A 16,568-nucleotide genomic window follows, 5' to 3' on the forward strand; every position below is an offset into this window, starting at 1 on the left:
CTAGGTAACAGCTTGAGACTCACTAAAAGTTGGTAACTTATGTAAGGAATTTCTAAATTAAGTATTTTTTACTACATGTTATATGTGATATTAAACCACTGTATGGTGCATATTACTGTATGTAACTTACTATGCATAGAGTACTTACTGACAAAATTATTTTTTGTACATTCCAGAACCCCCTGAATGATGTAGGCTATGGGGCCACATAAGACTTTGTCCATCCAGGGTTACATTGAACGACAACTTTAAACTAAAAGTAAGGAATTAATTAACATACATTAACTCTTTTAGTACTCTTGATATATCTACAGTAATTAACATATTGCATTCACAACTTTCTGTAGTGTATATTTTGTACACTAATTTTGTTACTTTTTCCTTCCAGAACCAACATTTTTCACACAACTCCAGGTTGTTACTACAAGTGTCATCAAGGGATAACTACTACAAGTAGAAGCACCATTTTTGGATGGAAAAAACCCTTCAGGAAAGTATACGTATCACATGTAACATGTAGTGTAACAAAGTATGAACAGTAAGGTTTTACATACAGTAGTACATATTACATACGTACATAACTTTTTTACAGGAATTTCCAACCAAGTTTGATTATGTACATATGTAGTACATGTTATAAACCACTGTACGTATGGTTACTGTATGTAACTTACTAAAACATACATAACATGACTTAACTTTGATACTTTTTTGGTACATTCCAGAAAACCAGGACCCCCTCCATGATGCAGGCTATGGGGCCACATAAAACTTTGTCCAGGGTTACTACATAACATAGCACGACAACTGTAAACTATGTACTACTGTACTAAAGGTAAGGAATTATACATAGTACATATAGTAAACATACATTAAGTGACCAAGATCTCTCACATGGGATAAGTGATCAAGGTCCCTCATGGAATTACATACATACTGTACACTCCCTGCTGAACAGGGGGTGTAGACCAATCATTTACAATATTAAACCACTGTATGGTGCATATTACTGTATGTAACTTACTATGCATAGAGTACTTACTGACAAAATTATCTTTTGTACATTCCAGAACCCCCTGAATGATGTAGGCTATGGGGCCACATAAGACTTTGTCCATCCAGGGTTACATTGAACGAGAACTTTAAACTAAAGGTAAGGAATTAATTAACACATAACTAAGTTTTATACATGTTATATATGTGATATTAAACACTGTATGGTGCATATTACTGTATGTAAACTTACTATGCATAGAGTACTTACTGACATACTAATTATTTTTTGTACATTCCAGAACCCCCTGAATGATGTAGGCTATGGGGCCACATAAGACTTTGTGCATCCAGGGTTACATAGCAGGACAACTTTAAACTAAAAGTAAGGAATTAATTCACATACATTAACTTTTTTACTCTTGATATAACTCAAAGTAAGGAATTATAAACTAAAAGTAAGGAAATTAATTTACATACATTAACTCTTTTACTCTTGATATCTATAATTTACATATTGTATTCAGGACTTTGTGTAGTATTTTGTACTAATTGTGTTATACTTTTACCTTCCAGAGCTACCAGACTGGGATTTTAGTGTACTCCAGGATCTAACAAAGTGTGCAATGCATGTGTATACGTATAGTGACAGTGTTTAGTGTATACCCTAAGGATTAAGTGTAGTGTACATTGTGCTTTTTAGTGTCACAAGAGTTTAATAAAGAATTATACCTTCAAGAACCATCCTTTGCCATTGGAATAACCACACTACACATCATGCAATCTACTTGCATGTCACACAGGTAAGGTCTCTAACTTTTTCTTAGTTTAAGGCATATTTCCAAGTGTCGTTCCGGCTTACGACGATTTTCGGCTTACGACGCGCCTCAAGAACGGAACCCCCGTCGTAACCCGGGGGACTGCCTGTATATTGTTAAACAATATATAAACAATATAGAGTTATTTATTTAAATTGCATAAAATATTTTCTAATAGATTGGTGAGATTAAACCTTCACTTCTATTATAATCATTAACCCATTACACCCTCATTTCTAATACAGCCAGTCAACGGTTTAAGACGGTGGCTTTCCTCCTACACCACACTGTAAGCCGAAAGTGCTCGAAAACATAGACATTGCCGAAAATCATAAGAAAACCTTATTCTTATTCCTTTGGGTGTCTTGAAAACGATGTAACCTGCATTTTTGTTGAGTTTTTCATGAAAAAACCTAAAATTTTGATTATTCTGCCATTTTGGAGCCATAATTCTTCCATCAGATTGGCGTCATAAGCCTGGAACATGCATCGTAAACCAGGAAATAATTTCTGATAAATATATTTGAAAAGTGTCATAAGCTCAGAACGTTGTAAGCCAAACCCGTCCCAACCCCGGGGATTGCCTGTAATTGCTCCCATTAAAACTCTCATTTCTTATAATGATGTACCACATAAACACTACAGTAATACCACGTACTTACACGATTCAAGTTGAATAAATTCACAATATTGAGAACTTTTCATTGGAATCTAACTAATTATCATATGCAAGAAACACTGCAAAATTGGTTGTGTTTAATTTATTATGTATATTTTTCAGTTTTAAAGCCTTTCCCTATAAAATCTTAATAAAGAATGTATTATTTTATTTTACATGCATAAATATGATACAAAGGTAACTACAGCGCCTACAGTTAGTGCATATACATAGTTTTACAAGATGCAATACCCATTCACAAAGTTATTGCACTTTTCAAAGTTTATATCCCTTCTGAAACTTTAATTTCTAAATTATGTACTAGTAGTATACTAATTTAAGTTTTCATGCTTTTAAGTGTATAATCAGTATGGAGATTCTGTGTATGCTATTTATATTTTTGAAATATATACAAAGGCAGTAGTACATAATTAAGTGTTTGTCACTATGTAAGACCTTCATGATCAACTAGTAAAACATATCAGACACACAACAGAGTTGTAATTCTGTGAAAAGTACTATCTTAGCCTCGGACTATGGACTACGTTACATAATTACACCACATACAGCTAATGTACTTTCAGAAGATGTGATCCCAATCACACTTTTTAAAGAGGATACCCCTCCAGAGTTTTACCGCACACGACACACGTATCTCTCTCTCTCTCTCTCTCTCTCTCTCTCTCTCTCTCTCTCCTCTCTCTCTCTCTCTCTCTCTCTCTCTCATAGTTAGCCCTTGCACTAGTACATGATTTTAAATTGATTTAATTTTACCTTCACCCTCTGCAAACATTACGTTTGTAGTATGTAGTACTTAAGTTTTCTTTATTTCATTGAATTGTGTACCTACCTTCTTTATGACAGACTTATGAAGTTTACCTAGTGACACAATAAAAATGATATTGTTAAGATACAATAAAGTTTTGTACATACTTACCTGGCAGATATATACTTAGCTATAGACTCGGTCGTCCCCACAGAATTTCAAAACTCGCGGCACACGCGACAGGTAGGTCAGGTGATCCCCCATTCCCACCGCTGGGTGGCGGGATCCGGAACCATTCCCGTTTTCTAAGACATAATTTCTCTTCCACCTGTCTCCTGAGGGGAGGATGGGTGGGCCATTAATCGTATATATCTGCCAGGTAAGTATGTACAAAACTTTATTGTATCTTAACAATATCATTTTTGTACATGAAAACTTACCCAGCAGATATATACTTAGCTGATTGGCACCCTTGGTGGAGGGTAAGAGACAGCTAAAACATAATGATAATACTTATACTAAATACATTAAAAAACAGGGAAAAAACAACATATGTTCTTGGATATAATAATCCATGGTTCCTACCTGATTGGACTGAAGACTTCATGACTACTGTCAATGAGTCGCTGCCTCAAGAGTCCCACCGAGGTATGGACCTATGGCTGAATAACTCTTTGGATCGTGTCAATGGGGGCTAGCCCGCTTACGCGACAGAGCCTACTCTGGATCGTACCAATGGGGGCTGACCCACTTACATGGTAGAGCCTTGACCTTTGTCATATCAATGGGGACTAGCCCTCTTACATGACAGAGTTAAGGTTTCTATAAGTAAACACAAGGAGCACTGAAGCCAATCCCGATCACCTGACCATGTTAGTACTGTTATAACCTATGAATTGCAAGAGGGTCCCCTATTCCCTCTGACAATCAACCAATAAAAACCACCAATAAAGACAAATTTAAACACTAAAGTAAGTTAAGAAGGATTAGCCTCAGCCCCTTCTCCCAGCACTGAATTCGTCGAAACATACGCTCCCAGAGCAAAGCACTTTTCGTAAGAAATTTTTACGTCTCTTAGGTAATTGGAGGCAAACACAGAATTACATCTCCAAAAAGTTGGACTCTATTAGTGCCTGAAGAGACCATGTTTTGTAGAAATGCCATTGACGTAGCTATGGCTCTCACTTCATGTGCTCTTACTCTGAGAATCTTGAGGTGCTCTTCATTGCAAGTAAGGTGAGCTTCCTTTATTACATCCTTTATGAAGAACGTAAGGGCATTCTTTGAAATCGATCTTTTCGGATCTTTTACAGAGCACCAAAGACTTTCTTCTGTACCTCCCAGCAACACTTTTTTCTTCAGGTAGAACTTGAGTGCCCTGACTGGACACAAAGTCCTCTTTAGTTCTCTTCCTGTTAGTGAAGAGAGTCCTTTTATCTCAAAGCTTCTTGGCCAAGGTTTTGAGAGATTTTCGTTCTTTGCTAGAAAAAGTGGTTAAAGGTTGCAAACCGCTGAATCCTTCCTAAAACCAACTTTACCTTCCAAGGCTTGCAACTCGCTAATTCTCTTAGCTGTTGCTAATGCAAACAGAAATAAGGACTTTCTAGTTAAGTCTCTAAATGAAGCTGTGTGAGACGGTACGAATTTTTCTGACATTAGGAACTTAAGGACCACATCCAAGTTCCAGCTAGGTTTCTTGATTATCTGGTCTTTCGTGGTTTTGAAAGACCTTATAAGGTCATGGAGATCTTTATTATTAGTAAGATCTAGTCCTCTATGTCAAAAGACTGAGGCCAGCATACTCCTGTAACCTTTTACTGTCGATACTGCCAGGTTACAGTCCTTTCTCAAATAGAGAAGAAAAATGATATTGTTATAATACAATAAAGTTTCATACATACTTACCTGGCAGATATATACTTAGCTAAGACTCCGTCGTCCCCGACAGAAATTCAAATTTCGCGCCACTCGCTACCGGTAGGTCAGGTGATCTACCTGCCTGCCCTGGGCGGCAGGACTAGGAACCATTCCCGTTTTCTATCATATTTTCTCTCTTCCACCTGTCTCCTGCGGGGAGGCTGGGTGTGCCATTAATCGTATATATCTGCCAGGTAAGTATGTATGAAACTATTGTATTATAACAATATCATTTTCATACAATGAACTTACCTGTCAGATATATACTTAGCTGATTGGCACCCTTTGGTGGAGGGTCAGAGACAGCTACTATGGAATAGACAGGTAAACAACATATGTTGTAGGTATAAAAGAAAAACCTTGGTTCCTACCTGATAGGTGGTAGACTTCGTGGCTGTAGCCCGGTAGTCTGCATCACCTCAAGACTTTAGCGAGATATTAGATCTATGGCTAGAGTTCTTGTGGGTCTGTCGATGGGTATATGAACCGCTTACTCGGCAGAGCCTGAAAGGACTTTGTCAATGGGTACTGGACCACTTCTATGACAACACACCTTGTGAAGGAGCATAACCAATCCCGACCACCTGATCCTAACCACCATGTTAGTATATAGAATTGTTATGAGTTTATCCCCGAACTCATTACAAACAACCATAAATCGAAACGAAAACGCATTCATACAAAAATTCTCAAAAAAAAATTTTAATACTCCTCTAAAAGATATCACAAGAGTTCCTTACTGAACAACAGTGACTGGCCGCCAGTGCAGCACCGAGCCCTCTTTGTCAGCAGAAATCTAGAACATATCTAGTAGAAGGTATGTACAAAGTTAAGGATTGGTGTTTGCTCCCGTACCCAGTATCGTATCTGCCGATACAAAAGGCCCCAGAGAAAAACATTTCTCGTAGGTCACGCGAACGTTTTTAAGATAGTGAGATGCAAATACGAATTCCGCACCTCCAATATGTCGTATCAATGATTTTCTTTAGCGACATATTCTTCTGAAAAGCGAGAGACGTCGCCACTGCTAACTTCATGAGCTTTTACTCTTAAAAGCGGAAAAGAGTCGTCAGGACAGAACTTGTGAGCATCTGTAATGACGCTCCTAATGAAGAAAGCTAATGCGTTCTTAGACATGATTCTTGTGGGGTCCTTAATCGAACACCAAAGACTTTGTCTAGAGCCTCCCATTTGTTTCTTTCTTTGTAAGTAGAACTTCAAGGCTCTTACCGGCAAAGAGACCTTTCTGTTTCTCTCCCTACTAGACTCGATAAGCCTTTGATCTCGAATCTCTTGGGCCAGGGATTCGATGGGTTTTCATTTTTCGCTAGAAAAAGTTCTAAACGAGCAGAAGGCCGAGTCTCTGTTAAAGCCGACTTCATCTTCCAGGGCATGAAGTTCCCCAACTCTTTTGGCTGTCGCCAAAGATAGGAGAAACAAGCATTTCCTTGTTATATCCCTGAACGAGCTACATGGGGAGGATCAAATCTGTCAGACGAAAGGAACTTGAGAACTACATCCAGGTTCCAGCTGGGAGGAGTTAGTTCCTTAGATTTTGTCGTTTCAAACGATCTATAATCAAGTCGTGCAGATCTTTATTATCAGCAATCTCTAGGCCTCTGTTTCTGAAGACTGCCGAAAGCATGCTCCTGTATCCTTTGATCGTCGATACAGATAAGTGAGAGACCTCTCTCAAGAACAAAAGGAAATCAGCGATTTCGGTTATAGAGGTACTGGAGGAGGACAACTTCTTAGACTTACACCACCTTCTGAATACCTCCCACTTCGACTGATAGACTCGTCTAGTGGAAGCTCTGCGGGCTCTAGCGATAGCGCTTGCAGCTTCGCGAGAAAAACCCCTCGCTCTGACAAGTCTTTCGATAGTTGAAAGGCAGTCAGCGCGAGAGCGGGGAGGTTTTGATGAAACCTCTCGAAGTGTGGCTGTCTGAGAAGATCCATCCTTCTTGGAAGGGATCTTGGAAAGTCTACTGTCCACCACTCCAGCAACCCTGCTGAAAACCAATTCTTGTGCTGGCCAAACGGGGCTATCAGGGTCATCCTTGTCCCCCCCGTGGACGCTACGAACTTTCTCAACACTTGTCCCAGGATTTTGAAAGTGGGGAAAGCGTACACGTCCACTGAGACCAGTCTAGCAGGAAGGCGTCGACCACGAGAGCTCTTGGGTCTTCCACCACTGAACAAAAGACTTCCAGCCTTTTGGAAAGGAATGTGGCGAACAGATCTACGTGAGGAGTGCCCCAAAGATCCCAAAGACTGACACCTCTGAATGAAGAGTCCATTCTGTGTGAAGGACCTGGCTTCTCTGCTCAGTCTGTGCCGCCCTGACGTTTCTCGTACCCTGAACAAATCTTGTCAGGAGGGAGATGTTCCTCTGTGAGGTCCCAAATTAGCAGATCTCTTGCTATCTCGTATAGAGAGACACGGAGTGCGTTCCTCCTTTGCTTGCCGAATGTTAGGACAGGGCTGTAGTTGTTTTTGTCCACATTCACTGGACCACACTGTTTGTCACAAAGGGTTTCGAAGAACTTTAGCGCCAAGTGAACTGCTAGAAGTTCTTTGCAATTTATGTGCCAGGACACCTGTGCTGCCTTCCAGGTGCCTGACACTTCTCTCGGTCCTAGTGTTGCTCCCCAAACCCTTCTCCGATGCGTCTGAATACAACACTCGGCTTGGGTTCGGAACTTCAGAGAAATTCCCTTGTTCTCTTTTAGAGGGGACAACCACCATTGTAGGTGTGGTTTCATTTCCATTGGAAGGAGAAAACTGTCGGAGAGAAGTCCCGTCTTCCAGTTCCAAGATCTCCTTAGGAAAAACTGAAGAGGACGAAGATGCAGTCTTCCTAGAGGAAAGAACTGTTCGAGCGAGGAAAGGGTGCCTAGAAGGCTTAACCATTCCCTCGCCGAAGTCCGTTCTTTCCCTAAGAAGAGAGAGACTTTTTCCAAGCCTCTCACGATTCTCTCTTGCGAAGGAAATACTCGAAAACCCCGAGAATCCATCTGAATCCCAGAATAGACCAAGTTCAAGTCTGGGAATCAGCTGTGACTTCTCGAGGTTCACGAGTAGTCCCAACGCCTTTATCAGGTCTAGGGTCAAAGAAAGGTCCTCCAAACACTGTCTCTCTGTTCTGCCCTGATGAGCCAATCGTCCAGATATAGAGAGATGTTGACGCCTTTGAGGTGAAGAAACCTCGCCACATTCTTCATCAGGTTTGTGAAGACCTGAGGAGCTGTGGACAGGCCGAAACACAAGGCCCTGAACTGAAAGATCCTTCCCCCCGTCATGAAACGGAGGTACTTCTTCGACGAAGGGTGAATCGGGACATGAAAATAGGCGTCTGGAGATCCAGCGACACCATCCAATCTCCTTGACGCAAAGCCGCCAGGACTGAGGCCGAAGTCTCCATAGAGAACTTCTCCTTTAAAACGAACTGTCAGAGCGCTGACATCTAGTACTGGGTCTCCAGCCCCCCGAGGCTTTCGCAACCAGGAAAAGCCGATTGTAAAACCCCGGAGAGAATTGCTCTAGAACTAATTCTATCGCTCTTTTGTCCCACATTTGATTCACCATCAGACGAAGAGTATCCCTCAGTACAGTGTCCCTGTATCTGGCTGACAGTTCCCGCGGAATGGTCGTTAGGGGAGGACTGTCCTGGAAGGGGATAAGATATCCCTTCCTGATTATGGACATCGAAGAGGCGTCCGAGTTTATGAGTGACCAGGCGTCTCCAAATTCGAGAAGCCTGGCACCCACTGGTGTTTGGAGGTTGTCTGTCTCACTTCCCTTTCTTAAAGGGACGGGAAGAAGCTTTACCTCTCCTCTCAGGACCTCTTCTCTTAGAGGGAGCTCTGGAGAGAGGGCCTCCTCGAAAGGGCTGAACCGTAGAAGTCGGTCCTTTCTTGTCAACCGAAACAAGGGGTCTCTTCTTCCTTGCAGTCTGCAGGAGAAGATCCTGTGTCGCCTTCTCAGTCAGTGATCGAGAAATGTCCTTCACTAACTGAGAAGGAAACAAGAGTCAAGACATGGGAGCGAAAACCAGGGCTGCTCTCTGTGAGGGAAGAAAACCGCCTTGGTTAAGAAAGAACTAAAAATACTCCTCTTCTTAAGGAGTACCGCTCCAAAAAGAGAGGAGATTTCTCCCGATCCGTCTTGTACTGCCTTGTCAATACAAGAAAGAATACTCAGAATGACTTCGGGGTCTAGACCTTCCGAGTCATGAGCCTTCTTAGACATCACCCCAAGGGACCAGTCTAGGAAATTAACACTTCCAAAATGGAAGAGGCCCTTGAGGAGATGATCCGTCTCCGAAATCGCCTAAGACACACGAGCACCATTCAAAGCGTGTCTCCGTGATGAATCAACCAAGGTTGAAAAGTCCGCTTCGGCTGCCGCTGGTAGAGAAAGGCCCATGTTCTCCCCAGTTCGTACCAGAAACCTCTCTTGCCAGAAAGTATGGCTGGAGGCATACAGAGGTGGTTCTGCCCAGATCCTTCTTTGACAACATCCATTTGTCTAAAGACTGTAGCGCTCTCTTCATAGAGATCGTAGGTCTCATCTTCAAGACCGACGAAGACTTTGGTACAACCGCACTCGAAAACAGTGATCGAGGCGAAGGAGGAGCCGCAGGAGTCAAAGAATCTCCGTATTCCTGCAAAAGAAGGTCTGTCAGAACTCTATAGTTAGAGACTCCTTCTCTACCGTTACCCTCTTCTTCCGAATCTCCTTCTACACCTTGTGGAGAATCGGCCTGAAAAACGAGAGGATCTTCATCCCGTTCTCTCTCTACTGGTGACAAGCTCCTACTAGGAGAGGGACTCTATAGTGAACAGACTCTCTCTCAAGTCTAAAAGAAGTCTCGCGTCTGCTTGACTTCTCACGCCTGGAAAGCTCCTCGCGCTTGGCTGGCGCCTCGCGCTTGTCTGGCGCCTCGCGCTTGTCTGGCGCCTCGCGCTTGGCTGGCGCTTCTCGCTTGGCTGGCGCTTCCGCTTGGCTGGAGCTTGTTGCCTGGCTGGCATAATCGCGCTGGCTGAACGCCTCGCGCTTGTCTGGCGCCTCACGCAAAGCTGACTCCTCGCGCAGGCTGGCGTCTCGCGCTTGGCGAATCCTCGCGCCTGGCTGGCACCTCGCGCTTGGCTGAATCCTCGCGCCTAACTGGCGCCTCGTGCCTGGCTGGCGCCTCGCGCCTGAGCGTATCCTTATCTAGAGCAACTCGCTCGGATAGCTCCTGACGCTTGCACGACTCTTCGCGCCTGAAGACGTCCCATGTCTGGAGGACGCTTCACGTCTGGCGGTGAAGAAGAAGAGACTTCTTAATAGAAGTCTAGCGTCCTTCTTGCGAGGGGGATCCTCGAAAGAACTCCAACCAAAGAGGCTATCTGCTCTTGTACTGCAAGCAATATCCTCTTGGAAGCCACACCAGCGTCCTCTTCAATAGAAGAAGCAGGAGAACTCGAAGGAGTGCGATCCTCAAATACTGTTCGAGGAGGCGTCGAAACCAGCTTAGCCTTCTTGATAGAAGAAGGAGCTTCCTCCGAGAAGCGTTCCGGGCTCGAGTCGAACGCGCGCTCTTTCCAATGCCTTTTCAGTGGCCTAGAAAGATCCGAGTCCTTCCACCCTCGTTTAGGTAGGGAAGGAGAACCGGACGACGAGAAACAATCTCGTAGGACGCTTCTATTAGAGCGGTCCTGAGCAGACTGTAACGAAACAGAACCTGCTGAAGGGACGCCTGACCGTCGGGGATTCCCCCCCAGCAACCTCCGTACGACTTTCGGACTGTTTCCTACTCCTCTGGGTATGAGAGTTTAGAAGAGTCTAGGCCTGGGAGCATCGCAGGGACGGTCAGATGCCCCCTCCACAACACTGGGAACACTCACTTCACTAGTAATTCACAATCACTTGCCTTACCTTGCATGGCCGCCATCTTTGTCTTCATTTTACGAAGAGTAGCCTTCAGATTGGCGATTTCCGAAGCCGAATCCGAATGCAAAGCCTGTGAGGATTCAGATACATAGGGAGAATCATATTCATTAATAAAAGGAGAGTTAGACTCAGAAAAAGGCTCAATAGGCCTTGTACTCACACTCCTTTGTGCAGCCCGTCTAATTCTATCCCTCTCTAACTTCTTCAAGTAAGAAGTTAAGAGTCTTCCATTCATTAGCATTCAACTTTTCACACTCAATACAGGTGTTAGCCAAAGAACAGTCAAACCCCCTACATTTACGACATACAGTGTGAGGATCAACCGAAGCCTTCGGTATCCTCACCTTGCAGCCTACATTCACACACACTCTCACACTAACTACTTGAATCAGACATTCTATCAGAAAAATCAAAAGCAAGTCCAAATCCAGTCCACAGTAGCGAATGCCAAAACAACGATCCAGTACGTCACCAAGAAATTCAATATAGATGATCAAAAAAGTCTTGAAAAGCGAATTCCAGTCAGGAGGTAGTAACAACAATGTTGATACCACCGGCGACAGAGAAAATATGATGGAAAACGGGAATGGTTCCTAGTCCTGCCGCCCAGGGCAGGCAGGTAGATCACCTGACCTACCGGTAGCGAGTGGCGCGAAATTTGAATTTCTGTCGGGGACGACGGAGTCTTAGCTAAGTATATATCTGACAGGTAAGTTCATTGTATGAAATCAGCGATTTCAGTTACAGAGGTACTGGAAGAGGATATTTTCTTATTCTTACACCATCTTCTAAACAACTCCCACTTCGACTGATACACCCTAGAGGTGGAAACTCTTCTGGCTCTTGCAATAGCCTTCGCCACTTCGCGCGAAAAACCTCTTGCTCTGACGAGTCCTTCGACAGTCTGAAGGCGGTCAGACTTAGAGCGGGGAGGTTCTTGTGAAATCTGTCGAAGTGGGGCTGTTTGAGATGATCGTTCCTCAGTGGAAGCGATCTTGGAAAATCTACTACCCACTCCAGCACCTCTGTGAACCAATCGAGAGCTGGCCAGAAGGGAGCTAAGAGGGTCATTTTCGTTCCCTCTGAGCAAGCGAACTTCCTCAATACTTCCCCTACTATCTTAAAAGGAGGGAAGGCGTATGTGTCTAAGCCTGTCCAATCTAGCAGAAAGCTGTCTATGGCTACTGCTTGCGGATCCGAGATCGGGGAGCAATAGTTTTCTAGTCTGTGATTCCTGTTGGTCGCAAACAGGTCTATATTGGGCCTTCCCCACAGATGCCACAGTTGTTGGCAAATCTGAGGATTGAGAGTCCATTCGGTGGGTAGGACTTGGTCTTTCCTGCTCAACAGATCCGCCCGGACATTTCTCTCTCCCTACACAAACCTTGTGAGAAGAGAGATCTTCCTTTCCTGAGCCCAAATCAGCAGATCCTTTGCTGATTCGTACAGGGAAAAGGAATGCGTCCCCCCCTGTTTCTTTATATATGCAAGGGCTGTTGTGTTGTCCGAGGTGAATTTGAATCACCAGACCTGAGACCTGTCCTCGAAATGAACTAGAGCTAGATGAATGGCTGTTAGTTCTTTCTTGTTTATGTGCCAGGACACTTGTTCTCCTTCCCAAGTGCCTGACACTTCTTCCGAACCTAGGGTCACTCCCCACCCTGAATCTGAGGCGTCTGCAAATAACGCTAGGCGAGGGTTCTGTAAGTGAAGGGAGATCCCCTTGCTTAGTTTTTGTGGATCTAACCACCAGAGGATATTCTCCTTGATTCCCTTCGAGATCGGAAAGGTTTTTCCCAGATCTTGGGACTTCCAATCCCATTTCTCCTTCAGATAAAATTGAAGGGGTCTTAGGTGTAGTCTTCCTAAGGAAACGAACTGTTCCATCGAGGAGAGGGTCCCCAGTAAGCTCATCCATTCACTCGCGGAACAATGTTCTTTCCTTAAGAAGACTGCCACCTTTTCCAAGCAGCGTTCTCATCCTTTCCTGCGAAGGATACGCTAGAAAATCCCGAGAATCCATCTGAATCCCCAGATAGACAATGCTTTGCTGGGGAGTCGGCATGGATTTCTCAAGATTGACTAAAAGTCCCAGGGACTTTGTCAATTTTAGAGTAAAGAAAAGGTCCTCCAGACATTGTTTCTCCGATTGGGCTCTTATTAGCCAATCGTCCAGATATAATGAGATCCTGATCCCTTCCAGATGTAGCCAATAAGCTACATTCTTCATGATGTCCGTGAAGACTTGAGGGGCAGTCGAAAGTCCGAAACACATCGCTCGGAACTGGAATACTTTCCCTTGGAACATGAATCTTAGGTATTTCCGTGATGCCGGATGAATTGGCACATGGAAATACGCATCTTGAAGGTCCAGGGACACCATCCAGTCCCCTGGACGAAGAGCAGACAGAACAGAGGAAGACGTCTCCATCGAGAATTTCTTCTTCATAACAAAGAAATTCAGGGCACTGACGTCTAGCACCGGTCTCCATCCCCCCGATGCTTTCGGTACCAGGAACAACCGATTGTAAAATCCTGGATGTATGTGTTGGTAAACTCCTTAACCTTAAGTGGAGGGGCAAGGACACAACTTAAATGTAGGTTCTAAATGTCTATTGTAGAAATATATACAAGATCCAGGGGACAAACAGCAGACAGCTTAACAAACAGACAGACGAGACGAGACTGCCTCACGAGAGCAATAATTACAATGTTGCCAATACTTAAATGTTGCCATATCATATTACTGGACTTAACATGGGATACTCTAATGGCGCGCAACATGTGAAATAATGTTTGAACATAATAATAATGTAATAATACTGGTACATGTGAAATGCGTCTTTTTCATGTACCTACACCTCCCTCCCCCTCACGCTCGTAGTGCATTCTCGAGCGGACTCCTTTTCCATGAGTCTTTGGGAACGACGTGGGTTTACTGGAGGAATACTGACTAAGGACTCTCTTTCTAGGTTCTGGCTAGGGGCCACAGGGACAGGGAGAAAGGGGTCACTATTAGTGGGTGGCACCACACACGACCACTAGGGAGACGAATTTGATAGTCTCTTGACCTTCCATGACCCATGACAGTGCCAACTTTGTCCCAACGATGCGGAGGTGGGTCTTGAATCCGAACTTGCTGTCCGACACTCAACGTGGGTAAGGGGTGGGCATGCTTGTCGTACTTGGCCTTTACCTGCTTGTAACGAGCGGCAGCACGGCGGTCACAATCTTCGGTCTTGACCTGCCACTCCTTGGAGAATGCTTGAGGGTGGGCAGGGATACATGACCTGAGAGGACAGCCATACAGGATCTGGGCAGGAGAGCGTCCAGTAAAGTTAGGAGTATTTCTGAGCTCCAATAAGCCTCGGTCAAATGCTTCACAATCAATGTTGCCAGATGGGGCTGTTTTGAGGATGAGGTGCTTGATCGACTTCACAGCGGCTTCAGCGTGACCATTTGATTGTGGGTAGTGGGGTGAGGTTACCATGTGTCGAACTCCCCATCGCTTCATAAAATCCTTGAACTTTGCGCTGGTTAATTGGGGGCCTCCATCTGTCCTTAGGCGAAGGGGGACACCAACTTCACGGAAATAGCGGCAGAAGATCCTGATAGTATTGGAAGCGGTAGTATCGCCTTGGCAGGGTGCAACAACAGGCCATCCTGACAGGCGATCGACGAGGAGGAGGAAAGACTTCCCTGCAACAACAAAGAAGTCGGCTGAGACGGACTCGAAGGGTCTTGTCGGGTTGTCGTCATTCATTAGAGGTTCCTGCGGCTGAGATGGCTGCAATGTCTGACATGCCTCACAAGCTCTGACTGTGTTGGCAATATCAGAGTCAATGCCAGGCCAGGAAAACTGACTGCCTTGCTCTGGCGCTGGTTGCTTCCACACCTCTGTGGCTGTCATGCAAGTGGGACAAGGTGCGACGACGGAGAGCGGCAGGAACTACAACCCTTGCTCCATACAGGACAAGGTCACCATCGGCGTAGAGATCTTCACGTAGTTTCCAATAAGGAAGTAAGGAATTGTGAAGGTCATATCTGTTGCGAGGAAAATGATATTGTTAAGATACAATAAAGTTTGTTTCATACTTACCTGGCAGATATATATATGCTGTATTCTCTGAAGTCCGACAGAATTTCTAAAACTTACGACACACGTAGTGGGAGTTAGGGTGGTTAGTACCCATTCCCGCCGTGGGGAGGCGGGTATCAGGAACCATTCCCATTTTCTATCAGATTTCTATCTCCACTGTCTCCTGAGGGGAGGTGGGTGGGTACTAAAATTATATATATCTGCCAGGTAAGTATGAACAAACTTTATTGTATCTTAACAATATCATTTTGTTCATGAAACTTACCTGTCAGATATATATATAGCTGCATCCCACCTTTGGCGGTGGGAGAGACAGAAAAAAGGATTTTAGAAAACATATAAATGTATATGATTGACATCTTGGTTCCTTACCTGTTTAGCATAGCTGACTTCGTGATTACTGTCACCCAGACTGCGGGTTCTGCTTCACTAGAGTTTACAACAAGGTAGTGACCTATGTAGTTGGTGCGCTCTAGATGATCTGTCAACGGGGACGGGACCACAATGTGACTAGACATGACCATACTTCCGAGGGCAACGAGGCAAAAACCACCACCTAAGTTAGCCTAACAACAAACTCTCCCATATACCAAAGGCTAAAGGAAGGGACGACTGTACTCGGCAGCCGACCTACAACCATAAACATACAAATATTGAAAACTCACCTACCCTTTTCTATGGGAAAGGATGAGTGCTACCTCCTGCCCCCAAAATAGTGTCTGCGGCGACGTATGGTCCGAGAGAGTAACAGCTTTCATAGGTCGTTCTCACCTCCCGTAGGTAGTGAGAGGCGAACACTGAGTTACTCCTCCAAAAAGTAGCACTTAAAATGTCTTTAAGAGCCATGTTTTTCTGAAAGGCTATTGAGGTCGAAATAGCCCTTACTTCGTGCGCGTTAACTTTAAGTATCTTCAAGTCACTGTCTTTACAAGAAGCGTGCGCCTCTTTAATGGTGTTTCTTAAAAAAAATGCCAGTGCATTCTTGGACATGGGCATGTTTGGTCTCTTGACCGAACACCATAAGTTCTCTGCAGAACCTCGGCAATCCTTCGTTCTACGAATATACTCTCTAAGAGCCCTAACAGGACACAAGGACTCTTTCTGGCTCTTGACCAATGATCTCTGCCATACCCTTGATCTCGAATGTTCTAGGCCACGGATTGGAAGGGTTTCGTTTTTTGTCCAGAAAACGACATATTCAAAGAGCAGACTGCATTATGCCCTTTGAAACCGACGTGTTTGCTGATAGCCTGTATTTCGCTAACTCTCTTCGCCGTCGCCAGAGCAGTTAGGAAAACAGTTTTCTTCGTCAAATCTCGTAGAGACGAAGATGAAAGAGGTTCAAAACGATTTGACATCAATATTTTAGGACCACATCCA

At 44.2% G+C, this 16,568-nt stretch overlaps 1 protein-coding gene and 1 long non-coding RNA gene across 2 annotated transcripts in view; one reads left to right on the forward strand and one right to left on the reverse strand.

Moving 5' to 3' along the window:
- Positions 1 to 16,568, reverse strand: part of LOC135201418 (ubiquitin-conjugating enzyme E2 J1-like) — a 101,626-nt gene that overhangs the window by 68,866 nt on the left and 16,192 nt on the right. The window lies entirely within an intron of this gene.
- Positions 625 to 1,905, forward strand: LOC135201282 (uncharacterized). The gene is made up of 4 exons (XR_010311471.1): positions 625 to 835; positions 1,071 to 1,153; positions 1,296 to 1,378; positions 1,570 to 1,905. It is a non-coding gene; the product is annotated as an uncharacterized LOC135201282 (long non-coding RNA).

Source organism: Macrobrachium nipponense, chromosome 28 (genome assembly GCF_015104395.2).
Source record: "Macrobrachium nipponense isolate FS-2020 chromosome 28, ASM1510439v2, whole genome shotgun sequence".
Classification (NCBI taxonomy): domain Eukaryota; kingdom Metazoa; phylum Arthropoda; class Malacostraca; order Decapoda; family Palaemonidae; genus Macrobrachium; species Macrobrachium nipponense.